The sequence below is a fragment of the Mauremys reevesii genome, linkage group 1 (assembly GCF_016161935.1).
Source record: "Mauremys reevesii isolate NIE-2019 linkage group 1, ASM1616193v1, whole genome shotgun sequence".
In the NCBI taxonomy this organism is placed as follows: Eukaryota; Metazoa; Chordata; order Testudines; family Geoemydidae; genus Mauremys; species Mauremys reevesii.
Genome location: NC_052623.1, coordinates 281799915 through 281827157, shown reverse-complemented (window position 1 = coordinate 281827157; position 27243 = coordinate 281799915). Strand labels below are relative to the sequence as shown.

General features: G+C 43.6%; 2 long non-coding RNA genes across 3 annotated transcripts in view; one reads left to right on the top strand and one right to left on the bottom strand.

The window, feature by feature from the left end:
* The window catches only part of LOC120376765, a 79100-nt gene that overhangs the window by 41341 nt on the left and 10516 nt on the right, over positions 1 to 27243 (bottom strand). The window lies entirely within an intron of this gene.
* LOC120376754 lies at positions 19508 to 22387 on the top strand. Its single transcript, XR_005587469.1, has 3 exons — positions 19508 to 19682; positions 20042 to 20227; positions 22098 to 22387. It is a non-coding gene; the product is annotated as an uncharacterized LOC120376754 (long non-coding RNA).

Sequence of the window (27243 nt, the reverse complement as noted above, 5' to 3'; positions counted from 1 at the left end):
TCATGACAAAAAAGTCTGGAAATTAAAAATTAAGGCCAACACCACTGTGCAAATATTGAATGCAGGATAGATGTCAGACTCATCATGTGCTGGTTTTCATTACAGCCAAAATGCTCTTTGAATTTGTTTTGAAATTTTATTTTTGATTTTTTGCTACTATCTTCTCTCCCAAAGCCAAAGAAAAAACTCCTCACAACTCTTTTTTTTTTGGTAGTTTATAAAACAGATAGGATAATACCCTGGCTTCATTGCAGTCAATGGGAGTTTTGCCATGGACTTCAATGAGGCCAGAATTTCACCTGCATTATTTAATCAGAGTAAAGTGGATTCTTTTTGTAACAACCACCACCTTTCTATCCTTTGTTTATAACTTTAAATAGTTTGACTTATGCCTTTGCCACTCTGATAATCATTAAATATTTAGTTTTTTAAATACTTCTTCCAGCCCCTTGATCATATTTGTTTATCTTTTCCATACTGCCTCTACGAGACATGGCGCAGAACTCGCAGCTGAGGGGAAGGGGACTAAGGTGGCTTTCAGTCACCTTTGAACTTTCCCACTCTTGGGCTGCTCTGGAGGCTGGAGAGTCCCTAGCATTACTTAGGTTGATGTAAGCTTCACTGTATAGACCAGACCTAATTTGCAGAGACCAGATCTATGGAAGTGTCTACACTTAAATATCACTCCTGCCAATGTAACTGCCCCACTATGCTGACTTAATAACTCCACCTCCAGGAGCAGGATAGAGTCAAGGCCAATGTAGTTAGGTCGACGCAGTATCAGTGTTGAAAATGCGTTGCTTATGTCGACTATTACTGGCTTTCAGGAGCCATCCCACAGTGCCCACACTGACAGTACAATCAATACAAGTGCTCCTGTTGAGGACGCGCACCACCGACACAAGGAACGAAGCTTAGACACACACAAGTGATGTAATTACTGTGGCAGTTTTAAGTTGATCTAAGTTAGGTTGACTTAATTTTGTAGTATAGACATGGTCTGGAGGACCTGCCTAAACTACAGCATCTTCCTGAGTATTGGGGGCTGTTTTTGGGCTGAAGTACTACCTGGAGTCTCATAGTGCTTCATAATGTGACCCTTCCCCTGTCTTGTGATGGGCTTCTTGGAAGGCAGCCTTACATCTTCCTGTCACAGTGCCTGGGTAACCTGCAGGTGAGTGTGTGTAACAGGCCCCCCTCTGTGCCACTCCACAGAGATTAGCAGTCGTTACAGCCCTCGGCTCCAGAACATTGGTTCTGCAGCCTGAGCTATAGCAACTCATTCAATCCATGATGCCTCAGTCAAAGAGGACAGCAGTCACCTGTGGGATTGAAACTGCAGTAGGCTTCACGCACTTGAGACAAGCTTTCTTTGAGCAGAGGAAGCATGCAACCCACTGGTGACTGTGCATTACATGTCCACTGTGGCTCTTTGCTGGAAGCTCTAGCAGCTCATGCTTTTAGCTCAGGAGTCCTCATTTCAATCCCATGTGTGCCACTCAATAGGTCCAGGGGCTGGGGGGAATATGCTGAAGGATGAAAAAGGACTAAAAAACCCTCAACATTTTTCCCATACCTGAAAATTCATTTCGTGAGCAGCTCTATAGGAACTTCTCACATTGACTGTTCAACATCATAAATATTGCGGCCCATTCTGCTAATCAGTATTTTTCCTGTGAAATATTTGTCTGGGATTTGTGGTTCAAACATCTGTTTTAAAAAGGAACGGCTGTGTATCTTTTTGTGTATATGGTGCATCACTGTTAGTGTGGATATGCATGTGTGATCGGGCTCTCTTCATGTGTGGAGGTGTTCACAGGATCAGGCTCTTCCTTTGTTCTCACTTTAAAAACTAAATCTAATTATTCAGTGTTTGCAGGATGGGGCCCCTAACCTGTTGTATTTCTCTGTTAGAAAAAAAAACCCAGAAAGGGTTGCACCTCAATGAGCCCCTGAAAGTGTATTGTTGTTCATTTGAATTATTTCTTGCATTATAAGTAAAGAAAAATACTCTGATCTAATTAATAGAAACCAGGCAATGTCATAACATCAGTTAGACTCCTGCTTGAGCTATTCAGATGGCAATGAGTAGGTGATAATGGGCAATCTAATATCCATTGCCTCTTATACTTATCATGAAAGATAATACTGCTAATTATAAAGTGAAATCTGTCACAAGCAACTACTCAGGGATAAAAAAAAGATAGATTTTTTTTGGTGTTATCTAATAAAGGTGGAGCAGAACTATACTAATTAGATTTGGGGGTAGTCTCTCAACTTCAGTGGCACAGTTGTAAAGGTTCCACTTCAGATATTGCTAAAGGAAGCAAGAATATTGTGCTGCATATACTTGGGAGGATCCCAAGACAAGAGAGTGTTTAGAAATAGCGGTCTCTTGTACAGCCTCCTCTGTGAATATGGTAAATTGATAAGTTATGAAGTACCGGTAAGTATGTTTCTTATAAGTTATATGCTCTTTTTCTTATGTGTGTAACCAACATCGGTGAATGCATAGAGAAATGGCAATACACTCTATGGGCTAGTGATAGCCGTGGCTTTCTGTTTTATTTATGGGATTTTAATTCTCTATCCTTTTTGTATGATTTTGAAAGTGGCGCTAGCAGCTTTCAGAAGTTCAGCAGCAGTGTCAGTGTATGGGCTTAGTGATGTGGCAGTTGTAGGCTATTTCGAGTTATGTAGGTCTAACTTTTCAAAAGTGGACTTCTGACTTTCAATGTGTGTCAGTTTGGGTGCCCAGCCTGAGGCCCCTTGATTCTGATTTTCAGAGAGGAGTATCTGGTTCTTCTAATGACTTTAACTCGCAATGTAGGTGCCGAGGCCTCTGAAAATCAGGTACCAAAACAAATGGACATACTGAAAACCAGAGGCCCTAACCACCATGAACTAAATTACTGACTAGAGCACCCTGCTGATAAAGCCCTTGGGACACCTAATCAGTTTCTTTTTCCAAAGTAGCATATTAGAGATTGGAGTGAAAACCCTACATAAAAGCGCTCCACTGTTATACAAGGTCAACATCAGAATATTTGTTCAAACATTATGAAAAAAAGTCTAGAAAGTGCAAGTTATTCCAATGACTGGAATATATTTTAAGTACTGCCCTGAATATCAGGGTTGCTTCATATGTGAAGTGTACATTTATACCAAGCTTTTCAAGCTTGCCTGTCTACGGTTAGCTACTTCAGTGTGAGCTGTGGGTGCTCAGCGCTTTTGAAGAAAAAAAAATATCAGGTCACTTTTCTGTCGTCTTCTAAACATGGAAGTGGAAGTCCATCTTCCACATCAGTGTTTCAAAATTTTGGCCTTTGCTTTTGACCTAATATCATTTAATGATGAGATCAGCATGGGCTCCATCACCATTTCTGGGAAAGGTCTGAATGCCATTCCACTGCAAAAACAAAGTGCATGTACAATATCAATGCTACTGGTTATATCAAAAGAACTGAGAGCCAGACTCTGCCTTCATATAGCCTTCAGCAATCTGGCATCTTTTTCCGAAGCCAGTGGGAACTGCCCACCCCCATGCAATGCAGAATCTGGATCCAAGTTACAAGAAAAAATAAGGTGGAAAAAATACCCAAAAAAGTCATTTAATAGGTATTAAAAATAAAATCTGAAAAAGGGAACAGGATGGTTCAGAGATTGACACTGAGCCTTTCTTCTCTAGTTCACCAGTTCAAATAGAGCCTAGAACGGCAGTTGCTGAAAGTTGTTACTATTTGGCTCTTCGGTGCCTAGAAGAAAGGAAATGGTGTTCACAGTTCAATTCCCACTGGATAGGTGGTCATAACAACCACGTGCATAACAGTTGCCTAAATGAGTGGTGTTACGCCTGTGCTCAAAACTTAGGCAAGTGTTCAAGTACCTTGCTGAATCAGTGCCATGACAGAAACCACCATCACATTTGTTGCTAACTGGTATCTTTGTAGGAAGCCTAAGCCAAAAAAGACAAGGAAGGAATGGGCATGGCCCCTGAACTATTCTTCCCAGCTCTGGAAGCATGTTGGAAGGGTATGGTGGGAACTTGTACTGTCATTAGACAGGCTGCACTTGTATTTGGGGATAAATTATTTACTTTATACTGACTTGTTTTAACTATTCAGCCTATGTTCTGGGTTCTTCTGAGGATATCCATGTATGTTCTAATATTTGTAGATCTATAAGAAACTCCTCTCTCGCTAGAAATATGTTTATCCCCACGATCAGAATGACAGCAGCCCTGTATTTAACCACCCCATCTCTGCACACTACTGCCCACATCTTTCAACTCACCTCACCAGTCAGTTTTCCAGGCTGGCACATTTTATTTGCAAAGCACATAAAATAAATGAGAATCGCTCCAATATAGGAATGTCAGGGCTTGCAAAAGTCTGGAGCTCACCAGCTGTTTTAATTTTTTTTGGGTGTGGTGCATGTTATCTTTACAGTGCTTCTGCATCAAAGGGTGGTGTAGGGAAGAGCATCTACAGCAATTTGTAATTAGAATAGTTAAAGGAAAATGCTCACTTTCTATCCCTGAAAAGTGGCAACTTTTCAAAACGTTGCCTGTCTGTTTGCATGTCTTAAGAAAATGTACGAAGGCACACAGGGGTTCTTTAAAGCGCTTGCATAAGGCTTTAAACATACATCTTCAAACAGTGAAAATCCATCTGGCTAATGCAGCCCTTCAGAGGAGTGGGTTGCATATTAGCAGAGGTACAAGGAATGTGTGACTAATAGCTGAGAGGGAAGGCTCATGACTAACTGCTTGGGGATAAATCTGAAGATTTCTTAGAAAAAATAAACAGGTACCCAGGTAATGTTTCATTGCTAGTGGAATTGGTTACATTAATGAGTGCAGGCAGACACACATATCTTAAGCCTTCCACATCTTTTGAATATAGGGTCTGATCCAATGCCTAGTATAGGCAACAGGAATCTTTCCATTGCCTGTAGTAGGCACTGGAGAGGAATCCAAGGACCACTCTAGCCTGGGAAAATTAGAGCAGCCATTACACGTCTCTAAATCATGCTAGAGGCTGTCCCCTCAATTGGGCCAAGATTCTGGGGAGGTGTAAACGTAGCTTAAAGCCACCTTTGCCTCCCTCATGCTAAACCAGAGAGAGAGCTCCATGCAATTCAGGGCCGAGCCCCATGGCAGCTCAAATCAATAGTCATTGTTTTGTGACAAGACAAAAATTCACAGGCGACGTGTACCTTTTAGTGCTCCACACATCTTGCTCTGAGTGCCATCAAGCCTCTCTCTGCATCAGACCAATGTATACTTAGTCTTGGCAAGAAGCTAACTCTTCACACTGAAAATAGCTTGTTTCTGAAATTGCACGGAAAGAGGCACAGACAAGAAGATAGAACCCTCCTCTTTGGTCCTGTGTCTGTCACTTATCTATTTAGATCGCAAGCCACCTGTCTTAATTAGTTTGCTTTGTAAATAAGTAAATAAATACATACTACTAATAGTTTGGTTTTTCAAACATTGTGTTTAACATTTCTCAGTCAAAACAAAGGAAAGTAGAGTACTACAGTGTACAAAGTAATACAGTCTTAGGCTATGTCTACACTACAAAGTTAAGTCGACTGCATGTAAGTTGACATCGAGTCTCCAATTTAAGCAAGTCAATCTTGCATGTCACACTACTCTCATTGTATCGGGGGAGTGCATCCTCACTAGCAGGGCTTGCATCCAGGCATGGAGCAATGCACTGTGGGTAGCTATCCCACAGTGCACGGAGCTGAGTGGAATTTTGGGTTGGGCTTGCAATGCCTTATGGGACCAAAACATTGGTACCGGTGCTTATGGGAATATGGCATTAGCCTCCCATGATGCACTTACCTCCCTCCCAGAAATCAAAGGGGGAGAGGAGCCTTTTTCGTGCCTTTTTTCGTAAGCCTGGGTTACCCACATGGATGCCATAGAGCCATAAGCATGGACCCCGCTCAGCTGTACACTGTTGTTGTGAGCATTACCAACACCTCGCTCCTTCTCCTGCAGTATTTACACAGCCGATACAGGAGCTACCACATGGTACAATGTGATGCCAAGCTAGTAGCCCTGTTGGAAGACAGAGCAGAGCAATTCACAGTTGCTGGTGAGAGTCATGCATCACCTTGACACAGTTGAGTGCCATTTCTGGGCTCGGGAGTCAAACCCTGACTGGTGGGCTGACATCGTCATGCAGCTATGGGATGATGAACAGTGGCTGCAGAACTTTTGAATGCGTAAGGCCACTTTCCAGGAACCGTGTGAAGCGCATTCCTCAGCCCTGAAGCACAGCAATACTAAAAATGAGACATGCTCTGACAGTGGAGAAGTGAATGGCGATTGCTCTGTGGAAGCTTGCAATGCCAGACTGCTACCGATCAGTGGGGCATCAGTTTGGAGTGGATAAATCTACCATGGGATCTGTTGTGATCCAAGTTTGCAGGGCCATTAACAGACTTCTGCTAAGAAGGGTAGTGACTCTAGGAGAGGTACAGGACATAGTGGATGGTTTTGCCACAGTGGGGTTCCCTAACTATGGTGGGGCGATAGACGGAACGCATATCCCTATCTTGGCACTAGACCACCTTGCCAAAGAGTACATAAACTGAAAGGGGTACTTCTCAATGGTGTTGCAAGTGCTGGTGGATCACAGGGGCTGTTTCACTGACATCAACGCGGGATGGTCAGGAGAGGTGCATGACGTATGCATCTTTAGGAACACAGAACTGTTCAGAAAGCTGCAAGCAGGGACTTCCTTTCCAGACTGCAAAATAGGCATTGGTGATGTTGAAATGCCAATCGTGATCCTGGGAGACCCAGCCTACCCCTCGCTCCCTTGGATATGAAGCCATACACAGGCAGCCTGGACAGCAGTAATGGCTGGTTCAACCATAGGCTGAGCAAGTGCAGAATGGTGGTGGACTGTATCTTTGGACATTGAAAAGGTTGCTGGCATTGTTTGCTTACAAGGTTAGAACTCAGTGAAAGCAATATCCCCATTGTTGTTGCTGCGTGATCCATAATATCTGTGAAACAAAGGGAGAAAAGTTTCCGCCAGGGTGGGGTGATGAGGCAGATTGCCTGGCAGCCAATTTTGAGCAGCCAGACACCAGGGCAATAAGAAGAGTACATCAAGGGGCTCTGCATCTCCCTGAGGCTTTGGAATACCAAACTGTCCCCTCTGTTTGCATTTCTTCCCAGTAAACTCCACCCCCATCAACCACCATGTGTTGGATGAATAAAGAGCCTTTTCTCCTCAATCCGTTAAGTTTTATTATGCACACAAACACGCAGAGACAGCAAAGAAAAGTAAGATAACCTGGGGGAAAAGGGCTGATAACACTGTGGGGGGAGAAACAAGGAAAGGTTGCTTACAGATGCACTGCAGTAACAATCAAAGTTGTGGGAATGGTCACCTTCTGGTCCTTGTATCCTCCCCTGGTGTGGAGTGCAAGGGATACTGAACCCCAGGCCCCCTCCCCCCCACTCCCGTCTCATAGGATGTTTTGGGGAGGAGGATGTAGAACTGGGCGATTATGGCAGCAGGTTCAGCATAGGCTGCAGAGGGACTCTAGCATCTAGCTGCCTTCTTGAACCTCAACCAGATGCCTCAACATGTCTGATTACTCCTTCATAACCCACAGCATCTCTTCCTGAGTGGCACGCTCTTGTTCCCTGTATGCTTTCCTGTCCTCCCTGTCCATGTCCAGGTTCTTGGACAGTGTAATCCTCCATGCTCTGAGCTCCATCTTGTCACTCTCAGAGGCGTGCATTAAACGTCCTCCCAAGTCTTCTTTTTCCACCTTCTAATCTGGGAAAGTCTCCATCCCTGGTGTGGATGATGTGCCAACAGACAAGTTTTCTGCATTCCTTGCAGCTAAGCACAAAGGTAGCATTGACAGTACATGCATTGTTTCTGGGGCAAGGTAAAAATTTTTTTTAATAAAAAAACCACCCCACAATACACTTCACTGCAAGCCACAACATAATCATAACTGCTGGCTACTGCAAGAGTCGGTTTGCTGTTCCAGCCCTGGTGAGTAAGGCCACAAGGCATGGGTGAGAGGTCTTGTGCTGCTGCTTTTCTGAAGACATCCTTGGGATTGGAGGTTGGAACTTGAGAAAAGCCCCTTTTCTCCAGCAACCTGGATGGTGCTTGAGAACTGGCACCAGTGTAAAGCCCCGTAAATAGTTTGTTTTTTTTTACAAAAGTGGCACCAGTTTTGGGGGGGGAGGTTGGAGACAAACAGGAAGCTGCCACCCCCACTCCTTTTTTTCCAGTGCTGCTTGCAATACCTGGTGACCCCTTCCAACCACAACAACGGCACATTTGGGAAAGCGTGGTTGTGTGACCCAGATGTCACCAAATAGGGGGCGGATTACTTGTTGAATTATTTGCAGTTTAAGGGCTAGCATTGAAAACTTCCCCTGTTTCCCCTATGTGACCCTATGCAAGGGAGCAGATGCTGCAAGTGTCTGGGTACATACCTGGTCCTTATGCTGCAATGCTGTGTTCTGCAATGATGCCAGCAGAGTTAATACTGGAGTGGCGCGGGAAAGTGTCTTACCATGGTGGACGAAATAAGGCAGCCCTTCCCAGAAATCTTCTGCAAAGGATTGCAGAGTACCTCCATGAAAGCTTCCTGGAGATCTCCTTGGAGGATTCCAGGGCCATCCCCATGCACATAAACAGTCTTTTTTGGAGACCACCCTCTGCGTAGCTGGGGTGACCACTGATACCATGACACTTACATTTTTTGTTCAGATTAAACATAAAAAAAATAGCAGCATGTAACCCCTTCAGTTTAATTGGAAATATGGACTCAGAGGTGCCTTCTCTAGCATCACGCTCCACTGCCAGCTGGTCCTGAGAAGGGATGGGCTCCAGGGTTAGAAATAATTCTTGGCTGTCGTAAAGAATGGATCCTCTGCTTGCCTGCCTCACATTCATCAACAATGTCTTCCTTGTTGTTGCTCTGGGTCACACGGGGCTCCTGGGAGGTATCTATGGAGTGTTTTGAGGAAGTGATGGGGTCACCACGGAGAATCACATGCAGCTCCTCATAAAAGTGGCATGTCTGTGGGGCAGAACCAGATGGCTGTTCACCTCCCTTATCTTCTGCTATGCTTGCCAAAGCTCCTTTATTTTCACGCAGCACTGCTGCATGTCCCTGGTGTAGCCCTTCTTCCCCAAGCCCCGCGCAATCTTGGCATAGATGTCAGCATTTCTTCTGCTGGATCGGAGCTCTGCCTGCCCAGACTCTTCTCCCCCCACCCACCCGCCAGCAATAAGATTCATCACCTCCTGTGTACTCCATGCTGGAGCGTGTTTGTGGTCTCGAGTCTCCATGATCAGCTGTGCTGGTGAGCTCTCCACGCTGATCAAACAGGAAATGAAAATCCAAAAGTTCCCAGGGCTTTAATAGGGGAGCGGTTGTTTCCTGTGTACCTGGCTGATGTGTAGTGGAGTTGAAAGTGCTCTCCTGAGTGGTTACAGTGGAGCACTGTGGGGCACTTCCTGGAGGCCAGTTCATTTGAATTACACAACTCAGTGTCTATACCAGGGGTTGGCAACCCTTCAGAAGTGGTGTGCCAAGTCTTCATTTATTAACTCTGATTTAAGGTTTTGTCTGCCAGTAATACATTTTGACGTTTTTAGAAGGTCTCTTTCTATAAGTCTATAATATATAACTAAACTATTGTTGTATGTAAAGTAAATTAGGTTTTTAAAATGTTTAAGAAGCTTCATTTAAAATTAAATTAAAATGCAGAGCCCCCCAGACTGGTGGCCAGGACCCAGGCAGAGTGAATGCCACTGAAAGTCTGCCTTCGGCATGCGTGCCATAGGTTGCCTTCGCCTGGTCTACACTATCCCCATGCTGACCCATGGATGTCGAATCAAGCGCTACACCTCTTGCAGAGGTGGAGTTCAGAAGTTGACTTTACAGGCCACTTAAGTTAGCAGAAGGGACTCGGTAGTGTAGACACATACATTATTAGATTGACTTAATGTGGCTTATGTCAACCTAAGTTTGAGGCGTATACGAGGCCTTAGAAACAGCAAGAAAACTGCCTAGGTTTTCTGAAGGGGTTTTGGTTGCCCAACCCAAGACACCTTAAAGTGGTCTGTTTTTCAGACAGTGCTGAGCACCCACCCGTTGAAAATTAGGAACCTTTAGGGGTATCTCAAATTGGGCACCCAAAAATCAAGGTACCCCATATTAAGAGACACTGAAAAATAATGGCCTCAGTTTGCCTCACACCTAAGGAAACCCAGTCTAGAAAAGCGAACAATCACTTGTCTTTCAGAGATTTACAATATAACCATAAATCTCCCCCCACCCCTGCTCTAACTCAAGAGGTAGGCACCAAAAGAGGGGGTAGAGCCAGTTTATCCTTAGATCTGTATATCTTTGCATTTTTACCTTTGGGACTAACCTTTTATACTATTTTAAAAAGTATTCAGTATCTACATTTAATTTTACAAAGCTGTAACAAATAAGGCACTAAGCAAATAGAAACTCATATTTGTACCATTACACTAATAAGCTTAATAACAATAATCCACCAACATCTGCAATCAGAAAATAAAAAACTTCATTATCATTTCAATACAGTTAATACAAGTCCTCAGGTTAGCCAGTACAACAGCTGTGTCCTGGTGCTTCACAACACAAAACAGCAATTCATGCAAAATTACCAGTCTTTGTTTGTGACTCTTTCTCCCTGGCTCCAGTCCCAAAATATTCCTGCTGTTCAGGTCTATTGTTTACTCACACTGAAAACCTTTTATTTCCTGGGAAAACAGAAAGGGATTGTCCCCATGGATGCTTGCAGTAGCCTTCTCACTTCGAAGATTCATGCCTCCAGCTTTTTATTTCTCTCAATTAACAATCTCAAGTGCTTGGTTAATAGTGTCTACTTATTTGGCAGTTTACAGCCCTTATTTCCTGTCACTGCTGTAGACTTACCAAATTCCTTTAGCACCTCTCAGCCTCCAAGTGACTCAAAAGCTTAGAATATTAGGCAAAAGTAACAGGATAAACAACAAATGAAAACCTACATTTATATAGCAACTGTCAGTCCAGGATTTCAAAACAAACAGTTAACACTTCTCTTTGAGTTAGGACAATATTCTTATGGTGTAATATGTGTACTACACTAATACACAGAGGCTCCAACTGAGAACACGGCTCTATTGTGTTAGGCATTGCACAGACACTTTAATAGATTGCAAACTCCTTAGGGCAGGAACTATCTAAATAGATAGGCCCAGAGAGGTAAAGTGACTTGTCCAAGGTCACTTGGCAGATCAAGATTCTGTTCCCAGCGCAACCACTGATCTCCTGACTCCCAGTTCCCTATCCATTAGTAGCCCCATTTTACAGATGCGTCATTTTCATAAGCAACATCAGAAAATGTTCTCTCAGTTTTTCCTGGTACGAGCCAACTGAACGGCCTCCCTTCAGATGGTTTAAATTCAAATCCAGGTCCTCCCTGCGAGCCAGCAAACTACAGCGTCTTAGGTCCCAAAGAGCATTTATCACTCCTATTCCCTGTGCCTGTTATGAACTCATAGAATAATCCCACACTGAATAAATAAGCAAGTATCCAATTTGGTAAGAAGTGTGGATTGCTATTAGGTCATGTGATCTTGTTTACATCGCATATCTTGGATGCATTTGTTTCACTGTTTTACATACTTCTGAAAGCTGCCAGTGGGCTAGAGGAACCTGCAGAGACTAAGGCCTCACATGTTTTGTCTAAACTGCAATCAAAGACTCATGGCATGGCCATGGCTGGCCTGGGTCCACTCAGGCTCATGGGGCTCAGGCTGTGGGGCTATAAAATTGCTGTGTAGCTGTTCAGGTTTGGGATGGAGCTTGTGCTTGGAAACCTCGTGAAGGCAGGGGTGTTTGGCAAAACATTTGCAAATTTCAGTCAAAAGCATGTCAACCAGCTCTAATATGGACCTTTGAGGAATGGATGGCTTGATTTGCAGACGGGACCAACAGGAAATTTTGACTAACGCTACATGAACCAGAATCTGGCAGGCTCATACAGCTCTAGGCCTGACTCAAGTGAAACAAACAAACATTGTTAACCAACCATCTCCAATTTTGGGGTCTCACTCCAGCTTTCCCTTCTGTACGCCCTGCAGTCAATACATATGGTACATGTTTTTAATAAAGGTCCCTTAGGACACATTTTGTAAATATCCCAATTTAATTTGGACAATATCCACTTTTAAAGGTCAATCCTTCTACCCTGTCATCAAAATCCCTTTTTGTTTTCATTGCTACTCAGCTGATTCACTCTTTCCTCCTTGAGTCAGATATGGAAATCCCACCCTGACCTTCTCGGTATCCCATGTAGATTAGATTCTACACCATATGTAGGAAGGAATGCGGGCAGACTCTCAACTCTCCTGGTGTGTCCACAGCTGATGAGCAAAACAACCCTTCATCAGCATAGAAACATTCAATAAATTGACTGAGAAGACTTCCTTCTCCAAGAGGTAGAATGCTTTCCTGGGCCATTTGAGAGTAAGGGAGTTCCTCATTCAGGAGCACAACACAACCACCAACTTATTAGATATGCCAGCAATTAGCACTCTAAAATACCACACATTTTGATGTGATAGAGCATCAGACTGTGTCCAGAGAGCTTTGAAAATGACTGTGTCAGATGTCTGCTTGTGTCAGTAATACTCAGCAATCCATAGATCACATATTTCTCCCTCCTTCTTTACAATTTCTATTTTATAATAGCAATAAGACAATAGGCAGAGCATTTTCAGGCAATCTTACATTTTGTGCCTGGTGGAAGTCACTTAGCCTTCAGCCCTGTCTCGGTGTGTTGCACTGTTTAAGGCCCGAAACCATCCCCCAGAAATGCTGTGGGCATTGGCTGTCATGTCTTATTACTTCAATAAATCACACTGGGTCTCTTCAATTTTTGACTGAATTGAAATAATTTTACTTCAACAAGGGCCTACCGCAGAAATGAGCATTTTGAAATAACAGCAAAAAGGGGAACCAGAACCTGCTGTTTGCTGATAATTTAACATTTTATGCATTATGCTACAAGCAGTAACCTGTCTGTTCCTTTTCTGTCTAGTCACTATTAGATTTGTATTATTAATATAATTATGAAGAGCAGAAGAATAGGCTTGTGCTTGAGGTACTGGACTAGGACTTGGAGATCTGAGTTCAAGTCCCAGCTGCCTGACACTAACTTCCTTTATGTCTTTGGGCAAGTCACTTAATGTCTCCATGCCTCAGTTCCCCATCTTTTTCGTTTTAAATGCCAAGATAAGGTGCTAGGACTATAAAGCGGAACTTTCTGGAGATAGGACTTGCTAGAGTGATGGACACAAGGTAGCTTCCATCATTTTGGCTTACTATCAGGTATGCCCTTTGGAGATAATTGAGTATATCTAACAGTACCAGGTACTGTAATACTGGCGAATACCATATATTTGGCACTTATTAGATGGCTCTTCGGGTCTGATTCTCCCCTACTTTGCACCTTGTGTAGTCATTGACACGTATGCAAAGTGAATGCAAAATGTTGCCATATCAGAATTCTGCCCTTACTGCTATTGATAGCAGTGTTTTCCAGCCACTGTGTCCTGATGTAGTATGTCCATGCAGGTAGAAGGCAGTGGAATACGCCTGTTATATAACTTGACAATGGATAACTGATCCAACCAGAGATGTTTTCTCCTGAAAACTTCATCCCTATTATCATGTGCTTTTACTGATATGGAGTAATATTTTGTGGGTTATGTCCAAGTGCAGTATATTACCTGACACTACAGACTTAGCTTGAGAAATAACAGAACAAAATGAGATAGTGAAAAGCTGTAAAAAGGACACAGTGTCTTTTTGTGTATTTTACAGCACAAAAGGCCAGGCACCAAGGGCCATGATCCTGGCAGAGACCTCTGGGTACTACCACAATGTAAATAAACAACACCTCACTGGCCACCATGCTCTCTAAAGTCAGGTGCTGGAAAACAATATGATTGCAGGTTTAACAGCCTCCTGGAGAAATCTAACTTTAAAGCAATGAAAGTCAACGGTAAAGTTGGTCATATACAATCTAGCATTTCCATTTATTCCTTGAAGGTAGACAGAATTACTGGTAAGTAATACCTGTTAGTCTGTTGAGGCCAGATCCTCAACTGGTGCATATTGTGGCTTGACTGATTTTATGTCAATTTACACGCGTGGTGATCTGGATATGGAAATAAACCCACTTTTAGCTTACCAGAGAGAGGGCCCTACACTCCCAGAGGTGGTATGCTGCAAAGTGAAGAGAATGCTTGAAATACGTACCAAACCTATCTCCAGTCTGCGCTTGCTGAAACCTACTGCTTGGTATGAGGCCATTCTAAATTCTAACACAAAATCTCTACCAGACAGAAGATCAGCATCTATTTCCTACTGTTATTATTATGTAGACTATAGGGCTGTATAATCAATAGCACAAAGGCCTTTCACAACACCTTCCTGCTGCTGCTGCATCCTCCACTGCCATTGCTGGACCTTCTCTGTTGCTTCTGGGCCCTTCTCTGCTTAAACATTGTTGTCCCCATCCTGGTGCTGTTCCCTCTCCTTCCTGTCTGATGGCAGGGGGCCTTCATTACAGGTGTCTAGTTCTACAGCAGGAGCTGGATCCAGAGTAGGTATGTTTTTCATCACAAGTTCCCTTGATTCACCTCATTTCACATTCCTGGTAAGTAGCTGGCTCCCTGTGGTCCTCCCAGACCAAAAATGGTGCCTCTGTGGGGGAGGGATAGCTCAGTGGTTTGAGCATTGGCCCCCTAAACCCAGGGTTGTGATTTCAATCCTTAAGGAGGACATTTAGGGATCTGGGGAAAAATATGTCTGGGGATTGGTCCTGTTTTGAGCAGTGGGTTGGACTAGATGACCTCCTGAGGTCCCTTCCAACCCTGATATTCTAGGATATGGGGGAGTCATGGACTTTGAGACTACTGCTGAAGAACTAACCACGTGCTCTGGAGGGCCCTCCCCTTCACTGCCAATTTTTTTTTAAGAAGCATTTCCTTCTTAGCTCTTCTTCCTATCTCACTCCTCTCCATGCACTCAAAACCATGATTAGAAAGATGGCCAAGCATACATTTTCTGAATATCCATGCAAGAAAAACCCAATAGGTCTGAGTTTTTGTAGTAAGCAAACACAAAAGGAGTGCATAGTTGAAGCAACATAAATTTCATACTTGACCATATACTCATAAACCTTTTTGTGATAGTCATTTGGTCTCAATCAGCAGCCACATGCTTTGCTAGTGCATTGGTTAGTTGATATCCAAGGACATAAGGGCAATCAATCTGTAAATGTTGTTGGTGTGGCATGTGATCTTCATCTCTGCCTGCAATGAGCTCATCAGTAGAGATGTGTAAAATGGTTGGCTTGAACCTCCAATCCAATCAAAGTCATTCTAGTTTGAAATCTGACCTACATTTGAGCAGTTTTAGCACAACTGTTATTAGTGGCCCACAAACTTTGTCAAATATGGCTATGAAATTTTATTACTTTATCTTTCTATCTATGAATGTTTAAGGCTGCTAATTGTCTATGTTTTGGGTTCAAACCTTGTTCACTAGGGGAAATACCCATATTTTAAAAATGCCACATTATCAATTCAATTTTCTGTCCTAACAGACATGTGCAAACCTATGTAAAGACAAGTAACCTTGCCAACAGGTTTCCAAAGAAACCAGGGAGAAACAAGTCTCAGTCTCAAACCTTTTCAGACTTCGAGCCTATGAACCCATGCAAACTAGTATGGCAGCAACAACAACAATTATTGCAGGCTTATTTTGAAGTGAGCTTGGAAAGGTTTGTACAATACTATTTGCCAATGGTAGCTGCATGTTTGTATATTCCTTATTCCAGTGGTGGGCAACCTGTGGCCCATCAGGGTAACCTGATTGTGGGCCGAGAGACATTATGCTGATGTTGCTGGTCCGCAGGCCCGGCCCCCTGCAGCTCCCAGTGCCTAGCACAATGGGGTCCTGACCTGTGACTGGGACTCCTAGCTGCTATCACAATACAAAAGTGACATTTGCCTAATGTGACTAGGAATCATGCATCAGTCAAGGCCTGAGTGTTGCAGAAAGAAAAAGCTTAAAAAAAGCAGGATTAGAGGATTTTGATTATCTTCTGCTTCTTTTCCCTAAAGCGCTGCCTTTCTGTGAGACACTCAGAGCCCAGTGGTTCTTCAAGCCTCTCTGATTGTCAGAGTTCTGTTCACAAGGAAGTAACAGTGAACACATGATCTCAACCAACCAACACAACTCACATGTGTATCAAATATTTGCAGCAGCTGTTCGCAACTAATCCAACAACCTATTGAGTTCAAACAACAAATCAGTTAATTGAAATTGTGACATGCTCAAGAGATGTCCAGTCAGAAAAGAGGCTAAATTTCATTATATTATTCATTCAGTTCTATGACGCACCTTCCTCAACATAGTATCAAGAGCTTAGGTCTCTGTATAAAAGGTTTTCCTTTCCTAGCCACACACTGGGACTTATGACAGCATAGATTTTCCCATTGGAACAGATGGCATACTGCAGCAGAACTTGTTTTGCCTGCACTTCAGATTATTTTCTCCTGCATTTCTGCTCCTTTCTCCCCTTTTTTCTTTAAAATGAAAGGGAATTACATGGCCCTGAAACTGGAATTAGCATGAAGACATGTGTGGCCTCTTGCAAATCTGTTCTGCATAAATAATCATTCTGCTGACTGACCTGCTAAGGCTCCTAGCCGACAGTCACGCAGCAAAGCCTGTAATTTCTCCCATTTTGTGCTGCTCCGCCATTCCCTTATCCTGACTTCTAAGCTGTTTCATGTCTCTTGTATCTGACATCAGCTAAGATAATCAGCTGTGGATTAGGAACATCATCATCATTGTAGGTCTTATCAGTATAAGTATCTTAGATTAGTAGGAAGACAGATAGTTATCAACAAAAGGATGTGACAGGACACAAGGTGATAACATTATGAACATTTAAGTTTCCAGAAAGTGTTTTATTTCAATTTCTCCCTAAATCAGGTTTGTAACAGATGGGAGGAATGTAGGTCAGTTGCGGCCAGAGACAGACATCTTAGTAAGCACCTGCTTAGGATTTCTTTGATCATTTCTGTTTCTCTATAGCAGTATAAAAACTGGATTTAAACCAACCAGCTATTTTAACCAGAAATTTTTTTACAGATTATTAACATTGTGACATGGACCAACAATAGCAGAATTGCAACACTGGGGCTGGCACACTGTCCATGACTTGTCTCTTCGGCCAAATTCATTTCTGGTGTACATCTAATGAAGTCAATGGAGTTACCTGAGGGCTGACTTTGGACCATCATCACTACGTATTGTGGCACATATGTTACATAAGATCCCACACTGAGCTGAAGCCCTTGCAATCCCAGGGCACCAAGAGTTCAGCTAAGGACAAAGTGGCAGCCTTGACTTTGAATTTCCCAGCTTCTGTTGATCTGTCTCACAAACTGACTGCCACTTCAACTTCATTTTGCTTCTCTTTTATTTTGAAACAGCTGTTTAATAGAAATATAAATCAGACTTTACCTGGTAAGACTGTACAGCCTCTCATGTAAACATGTGTTTAGGAATGTTTAAAAATGGTGGGGTTTTAAACAGTGCGTTCTTCAGAGCTGTTGTGGCCTGCTGTATAAATCCTTCTTAGGTCACAGTCATGATGGATGTAACTGCTCCTTTGGAGCTGTAATAGTCTATCATGTTAATGCGTCTGCTGCACATGCTGCAGGGTTTATTCTCCTCATAACGTGTCTGGGTTTTTTGTGCATTGCTGTATCCCAGTGTATATTTATTACATTGCTAGGCAGAGGACCAGTGGAGATCACTGATTCTTTTTTTTTATTTTTGTAAGGTAAAAATAGATAACAATTCAAAATCATCTGTCACAATTATCCTCAGTCTCCCTTTCTTGTTCCCTCTGATTGTTTGTTACAGTCTGATCTAAGAGAAAATGCAAGAAGTGGGTGTAAACTCCTTGTGTTGCATCAGGGATTGTCTCTTCCTGTGGCCCCAATCCAGCATGTGCTTAATTTTAATTACAGAAGTAGTCTTACTGAATTAAGTGGGGCTGCACGTCTGCTTATACATACTCATGTGCATAAGTGTTTTCCTGGCTTATGGCTTAAGTGCTTGTACAGCACCTAGCATAATGGTGTCCTAATCCTGAGTGATGTCCCTGGGCACTGCTGTAAATAATAGTTCCCATAGTGAAAGATGAATTGTTCTCAAAGTCTGTGCATTGAGAATTCTTACAAATTCATATGGAAAACAGTGACTGGGCTTGATTCACTTCCCCATCTTTTTCCCACAGCTGCAGAGGAGAATGAGACTAGGTCTCACTACATCCATGGGAGCACCTGCTGTGGAGTGGGATTCAAAATCTAGGAGGGAAGCCACTGACACTGCTTTCTCCTTCTCCACCTATGCTCCACTCAGAGGATGCCACTGAAAATTTTAGTGGAGGCCTAATGGGTGATCCAATGGCCACTGAACTCAATGGAAAGATTGCCAAAGATTTCAATGTTTCAATGTGAATCAGCACATCTTCTGGGCACCCTAGCCCTGCTCCCTCCTTGGTTGGTCCCATCCACTTTGTTAGCTGAACTGCTTGGTCTCAGACCTTTTGAGAAGCAAAGGTCAGTAGTCAACTGTGCTAGCATTACCTTCCTCTAGCCAGATTGTCTGCTGCCATCAGGAGCTTGCAGCTCTAGTTCTGCTAGTGGAAGTGAATCCAGCCATGATGTAAAATGGAAACAGAACACTTGTTAATTTAAGACACTCTCTCTCTCTCTCTCTCTGTGTGTAGGGAGTAAGGAGGTGTTTGGGACAAGTAACCGCAAAGTAAAACTTCTGAAGGCCACATAGTGAAAACTACGAGGGAGTTGGTGCTTGTTCTTGCCATTTTTGGTGCAGGTTTATTATACTTAATGTTTTCCCCTTGTTAGAATGCTCCTAAACTACCAACTATGCCATGTTATCCTTCAGCCTTGAATGAGGGGAGGAGTGTTGATGTCAGTCACAAAACATGGGCTTATAATGGAAAATTGGACAAAATCACTAGTGCATAATCACTATGACTGAGATTAAGTTCCAGCATGGTCTGCAGGTCATCATAGCTGTGATGGTATTGTGAGGAACTGCATGTCTTGTTCCCCACACACCCCACCATACATCCCACTTGGCTGGTATAAATATGTTCACCAGTGCTATTATTACAGTATAGCTGAGATGCCCCAGTGTACCAAGGCGGTGTGGTCCCCCGCCGCGCCAAAGGAGGACGAGCCCCTCTGGGCACCAAAGTGGGCGGAGCCAGTAAGTCCTGCACCCACCCCCCAGAGTTCAAGGCACAGGACAGGAAGTATAAAAGCACAATCCCAGAGCTCACTAGATGAGCAGCTGCTGGAGAGGCCAGACACCCGTGGCCTAGCTCCTGGTTGGGAGACTCCGGCAACGGACCCAAAGACTGGCCCGCCCGACCAATGCCTGATGCTGACCAGAGCCTGGAGGAGCTGTCAAATCTGCCCCTTGTCAGTTACCCAGAGGAGTCCATAGTGCTTGACCCCCTGGAGGACACCATCCTGACCCAGGTACCTCTAGAGGGGGAGTTAGGAAGTAGACTGGGGCCAGCCAACCCTAGTCTTGCTGCAGCACTGCCAGAGCCTATGTCAGTGTGTTGTGGCCAGGATCCCCACTGACTCAGCAGCAGGTCCTCTGCAGCTGCATCCCAACTTGTGGGTGTCAGTCTCTCCCTCTCCCAGGCCCCTCTGCGGTCAGAGCCTGGGCTGGTTGTTTACCTGTGTTTGCTCAGCCCCTTTCTGAGGGCCTGAGCCATTAACTCTCTCTTGCCCCGCCCCTACCCAGGGCCTGGGCTGTTAATTATATAACTGTTGCTCAGCTCCTGCCTGAGGACCTGAGCCCCGGACTCACTATTGCCCCCTGATCACAGGACAGGTGTGAATAACTGTCTGTTTGCCTCTACTGCTGCTGCGGCGAGAGACTCCCACGGCCAGGCTAATTCCCCATCAACAACTGGAAGGAAGTACTGAGGTGGTGTGGTCCCCCACTGCCCCGAAGAGGGACAAGTCCCAACCAACCCCTTCTACATCCAGTCATGGATCAGGGCCCTATAGTGGTACGTGTTGTACAAACAGAACAGGAATATGGTCCCTGCCCTGAAGATCTTACTGTCTCTGTAACTGGAAGTCTAAAATGTTAAATATTCTTCTTGAAAAGCTATACAATAGCAATAAAGTTCCCTTTGGAGTAACTACAAATTGCAGTTCTAGTTGACCCTTGAGATGGAATGAGAATTACAGCAATGAGGTATCAAAATACCTTTGATCTGAAACGGCTGGTACAGAATGCACTTCTCACGGGCCGCTGCCCACTACCTTCAGGGTCCAGGTAGAAGAACACTCATAAGTGATTTTACACTTGGTTTTAGACCCTTGCATCCAAACATGTCAAATACCATTTTTATTTAAGACACTATGAAGCAAAAAACCATTGCCATCATCTTATGGACCTTATTCTCACGGAGGCAGTGTGTTTGGCCTTGGGGCTTTGCCCAGACTTCAAAGGAATTATCAGAAATTCAGCCCATGTCCCTCTCATACCCACCTTGAACACTAAATTTGCCCTTTTGCATCTACTCTCGGGGTTGACAATGCACAAACTCCCTAATGCATCAGACAATCAGCTATGCCACAGTGGGGACAGTTTTTGAAGTGGTGCTTTGACACATTGGAGTATATTTTCAAACCAATACAAAAGGTATGCTTGTGTGTCTAGTTATTTCTAAAGTGAACTGGACTCGAGCCTGCCAGGTGCTGAGTATCCTGGCCCCAATCCAGCAAAGCACTTGCACACGTGCTTAACTTTAGGCACATGGGCTGTTTCACAGAAATCATGTGTGTAAAGATAAGCACATGCTTAAGTGCTTTGCTGGATTGAGGCTAGAGTGCTCTATAGGCAACACCTTGAAGGACTGGGTTCCTGGTGCACACATCTCTCATATCACTATTTTAACTTATCCCAGTATGCCAAATTCAGTAGTTAGAGCAGAAAGATAAACCCCTTGTGACACAGCTGCTCCTGCACATACATAATATTTTTACCATTTAAAAAAAATTTCCCTCAAAAAAAGAGAGAAAGTAAATTATAGCCTGGCAGAGATGACATTTTTCAGGATTGGCTGTGCCCAAAATGGACCTTGTTGCTTGCAATTGTAGAATCATTGATTATCTTTTCTGCCAGGTAGTGACTGCTCTATTTCCTGTGCAGAAAGCCTCTCTGAGATGGCAGTGGGGGAAGCGGGGAAATGATGATGACAGGCTTCATCATTGCAGAAGCTGACTAATTCTAAAAAAGTCAATGGCAATACATGTTATGATACTGTTCAGTGGCTGGAACCAGGATCAGGCCTCCCACTGTGCAAGATGCTGTACAGACATGGTCCCTGCCTCAAAGAGCTAACAACCTAAAAGCCTGATCCAGCATCCACAGAAATCAATGGGAAGCCACCCAGGGAACTATGCTGATACACCAGCTGAGAATCCGGACCTTGATTTAATGGGAGTTTGCTTGAGTAGAGATTGTGGAGCCAGGCTTTTTACTAGGGGTTCCCAGAAACTATTGACAAGGTTTCTTCCCTCATTTCCCCACCACTATCCTGAGGCTTGGGGAGAGAAAGAAAGTAGCTTCTACTTCCAGGTTTGTTGTCCAGCTCAGATATCTCTGACATTGGCAGACCAGGTGCCAGCTCATGCTAAGGCCTCTAAAACACTGACAAATGCATAGCTGGAAACCAGTCTGGCTTACCTGTGTGTTAGTATTATTAAAATAGCTATTAGAGTTATACAAACATGTTTAAAGTTCATGAAATGCTTGTAGGATGCTGCATCCTACTTATAATATCTGTATCCCATGTTATCAGGTAACATTTAAATGTTTGCTCTGTAACTAAAAATGTTTTCTAAGACTGTAATTTCCCCACCGTCCAGGGAGAAGCATCACCAAGTGTGAAATGCTAGCTTACTCAAGAGGTGTTATCTTCAACAAAAGGTCTACAGACATCAGACAAGCCACTGCGAACAAAAGACTGTTGATTGTTTCCCCTCACACTCCTCCGCTCACCACAGCTTGAATGCTGAGGAAAGGGAATAAAAACCTGTTAAAAGAAATTAATCTTCATGCTGTCTGGACTCTAACGGGCAAAGACTCCCAAATATAAACCAGAGATCCCCAAGGTACTTGGCTTGGGTTAGCCCTAGAGGACATAAAAGCTTAATTATCACAGAAGCTTCTATTATGTTTTGATCTTAAGATTGTACCTCATTTGTGTGTCTGTTTACCTGATTTAACATTATAAAAAACTCATTTATTTTCTGAGTTAATAAATCTTTAGTTAGTTACAGGACTACCTACAAGTGCTGTCTTTGTGGATTTGAGAACTGACCTGGGGAAAGTGACTCGTGCTTTGGGACTGGCAGTAATCTGAATATTGATGTGATTTGTTGTGTAAGCAGCCATCTATCACACAGTCCAGTTTGCCTGGCGGGCAAGACAGACTAGAACGCCCAAGGAGACCGTCTCTGACTCCCTGGTAAGACTGTTATAACGAGTTGAGAATTCACACACATTACTGGATTGGTGAAATCTAATAATAGAACACACAAACCAGTTTGAGGTCTGTCTTGCTTCTTGACAGTCTGCCCTGAGGCTGGCATTTAGGGTCATGAACCACTCCAGACACCATGACAATCTCAATTATAACTAAACAGCTGCATATACACTGAGTGAGTGAACATTTCTTTACAGTTCTGACATAAAGCTGAATATCTTCACTTTGTTCACAAACACTGACTTCAGTTTCAAATCCAATTCAAACTACAGAGCGTTAATAACTTAAGTCAACTGATGAAGCAGATTCCCACTGTGTATAATCTTAAACTCTGAAAGATTTACTAATGTCTCATATCCCTAGTTCTAACATGACTAGTATAATTAGAAGGAACTATAAAGACTACAGCTGGAAGATAAGATTTAGATTAAGAGAACCATTACCTCACAACTGCATTAGGGAAAGAATCATAACCGTTGAACTCAATTTGGACATTGCTCAAAGCAGCATGTAAAGCAGCACTAGTCTACAGACTCTGATTGTGTTGGGCATATTTCCTTCCTTAACGCAGCAGAAAATTGCTAATAAAAATTGACAATATGATTTTTTTTTTAAAATGCTGAACATTAGTTAATGAACACAGGGCATACTCTCTACATTGATGGGTGTGACTCCAACATCATTCAACATTGCAATGGCAAGTTGGAGGAGTCTGTCAGTTGTCAAGACACCTCTTCCCATGAAACATACTGAGATCTTCACTAATTTTATTTTTGGCACTAAGACATGAGGATCTGCTGCTGAGCAAGACTCCTTGACATATGTGCTGCACACAAAGCTGCTACAACAGTGTTTCTCAAACTGGGGCCGCCGCTTGTTTAGGGAAAGCCCTTGGTGGGCTGGGCAGGTTTGTTTACCTGCTCCATCCACAGGTCCAGCCGATCGTGGCTCCCAGTGGCCGCAGTTTGCGCTGCAGGCCAATGGGAGCTGCTGGAAGCGGTGTGGGCCGAGGGACGTACTGGCCACTGCTTCCAGCAGCTCCCATTGGCCTGGAGCAGTGAACCACAACCAGTGGGAGCCACGATCGGCTGGACCTGCGGATGGGGCAGGTAAACAAACCCGCCCAGCCCACCAGGGGCTTTCCCTACACAAGCGGCGTCCCAAGTTTGAGAAACACTGTGCTGCAGGAAGCTGAAAGCTGGAACCACCGTGTATAGCCAAATGGTCAAAAGTAGCATCCACAATCCTAATCTGAGTGGGCTCCGCTAGGAAAATAACACCTGTGTCTTTCTTTGCTTGCTACCATGAACTGAAAGCTATTTTTTAAATCAAAACCTTGGGACAGATCCTCACGGGTGAAAAAACAATGTAGTAGAGCTTCACTAATTTACACGAGCTGAGGATCCAGAACTTTCTTTGAAATTGTTAATCTGAATAAAGGTCTGCTGGGAGATGATTCTAATTGATTGTTGTTGGTGGCGTGTAATTCATGTGATTAATTTTCTTATTTTCTTTCCCAAGCCACTTCCCCCCCCATAGCCTGTAGCTATTTGTAAACAAGTACTGGCTTGGTTTGGGATTTATGGCCAAGATGTGCTCAGGGCAGGACTGATGGTGGGGAAGGCAAAGATGAGACCATGCCAAACTTGCACTTCCCCAATCCCCAGGGTTGGTTTGGCTCCTGACACAAGTTGGAAGCATCCTGAGGCTACTCTAACTTCTGCCAGCTATTAATATTTCCCTATGGACAGTTATACCAACCACTACCCCAGTTGTGACTCAGCCTCTGGCCAACCTACAGCTGGGGTGGGGGGGGGGTCTGTAAAGGTGAGTGGTGAAGTTCTGGCTCCATTCACCCGAAGATTCCCACATGCTAGCCACTTTCTGCCAGTGCAAATGGGCCAGAACAGGGGTGCCCTGTTTATTTCAACTTTCTTGTTAAAGTTCATCCATCGTTAGGAAGAAAATAAAGCATTTAAATTGGGAAACTGATTTTGGTTTTGTTAAAAATACAGGATGGCCTGATTCTGATTCCAATGGATTTACTTTTGCACCTGCTCAGCACATCAGAATCAAGGCCCTGATTTATTATCATCTGTTTCAGATGGTGTACCCAATGGACCCCTCTACAGAACAGATAAACCAGTTGCTCAACTGAGCTCCACAGCCTTTTGCGGCTTGCATGGTGTAGCCAGTAGTACATATTTCCTGCTTATTAGTACACATCCTGTATTGAGCACTGTTCTCTCTAGGCAGTGGTAACATTTTTCTCTCTCAATTTCTTCCCTTCTTTATTTGTTTACGTGTTCACAGATATATATTGATTAAAGGATTTTCCAGTCTCTCATAAAGCTCCTAGTGATCTAGTTTGTCATATTGTTCAGTTGTGGCCCCAAAGGATCATGAATGGGAATTGTGAATGTTTTAGTGATTTGTCACTCAGTTTTTCTTTTAAAGCGAACCAGGCAGCTGAAATTGATCACCAGTTATCTGACATACAGTATATTCTTCCCATGTTTATATTATTCTGATGCTTTCAAAAGACCTTTCTAGGTTCAGATTTAACTCAGAATTTTGTCCAGATCACTACTTCTAAGAGAAGCAAGGACACTGACCAAAGTAAAATTTGGCCCAACAGCTGAGCAGAGGAGGTCATTAAGCAATGAAACAAGAATGATGTCCGACAATTTGATAATTATCACACTAGTTCTCCAGCAGACCAGGGCAGGGTTCCACAGAGCCCTGGAAAGCAACAACTTGCACCCCGAGCTAGCAGATACACTGTGCTGTGGTTGGTAGTGTTATCCAACTAGGGGATGGAAGCGTCTCTCAGCTGGTCGACTGTACACCTTCAGGTTCTACCGCATGGGCTGACATGGGAGTGAGTTTCCAGTCCCAGGGGTTTATTCAACACTAAGTTGCACTTGTTGTTTAAGCAAATCCTGCCTAAGGGCCTGCAATGGGCTTTCTTCAAACATTCACATGACCGATATCTCACTCAAGTGAATATTTGCCCAAAGTACACAAAAAGGGTATAAACATGGCTGAATCAAAATGTTCAGAATGTGTGTGTTTGCTCAAGAATCCTTTACTGTTTACACAGTTCTACAGCAGAATAAGGTCTAGCAGCTAGGGGGCTGGACTGGGAATTAGGAGCACTGGGTTCAGTTCCTGGTTCTGTCACTGACATGTTGTGTAACTTTGGGCAGGCCACTTCTCCTCTCCTTCCACACTTTGTCTTGTTGATTTAGGTTGTAAGCAACTTTGGGACAGGGACGGCCTTTTCCTGTGTGTCTATACAGTGTCTAGCATGATGGGGTTCAGCTCTTGGCTGGGGCCTCTAGGTCAGAGGTTTTCAAACTTCATTGCGTTGCGACCCCCTTCCAACAAATTGCTACACGACCCCAGGAGGGGGGAATGAAGCCTGAGCCTTCCCAAGCCCCACCACCCTGGGTGGGGGTGCCAAACCAGAAGCCCCACTGTCCTGGGTGTATGGGGCCAAAGCCCCAGGCAGGGGGCCTGTAACCAGAGAGTGGGGCTCAGGCTTCGGCCTCAGCCCCAGCAAGTCTAAGCCAGCCCTGGCGACCCCATTAAAACGGGGTCCCCAACCCATAGTTTGAGAACTGCTGCTCTAAGTGCTAGTGTAATACAAATAATAAGCAGCATTGCCTAAGATCTGTATGCTAGGGATGTGGAGAAAGAGGTATTGTGAGGATTTAGGGGCAGCCTGGATGTCAAATGTGACACCAGAATTGTCTGGGAGAGTAGAAAGAGGATGGAATTACCCAAAGTGATAAAAAGAAATGCAGAGCATTTAATTATACCAGAAATGTACACCTGTGAGGCAGCGTATTGTAAAGCTAAAAAAAAAAAAGAAAAGCCAATATTCTAACCTTGCTATCACAAACCAGCCTTCACGTTTGGAGCTCTCAGCATCTTTGAGTGTGTGGAAAGGGTTAAGTGTTTAAAAAAGGCACAGCCTCTTCTTGTTAAACTTGCAGTGATGCCAATATAAATCATTCATAAACAAGAGGTATTTTTCATGGGAGGTTTTTTTTTTTTGAACACCCAGAGGGTAAAGGATTAAAAATGGAAACTTTCCATCTCCACTGAGCTCTTTCGGCGAACTGCAAACTGGATGTGATTGGATTTAAACAGGTTCCAGGTTATGGCCCTTTGAAATAAAGCCAGTTTAGCAGCTGAGCCTGTCTTACCAGAGTTATCTTTGAGTCCTTTTGGCTCAGTATTGGTACATGTGGGAAACTTAACTGAGTTAAACATTCCTGTTCTAGTTTCTATAATTTAGCCACTTCAGTATATTGTAGTCTCTTTTCTAAAGAAAACGTCCTGCAGAGACCTAATGCGTCCAATTCAAACATGACATGAAAATGTCTTACATTAAAAAAAAATTAGACATGGATGCACTATTATCCTTAAACCTTTGAAATACAAGATTTGTCATCACATTTTTAATTATTATGAATCCTTATATTTAGGTAGCCTAACGCTTTTTATTGTACAGGAGT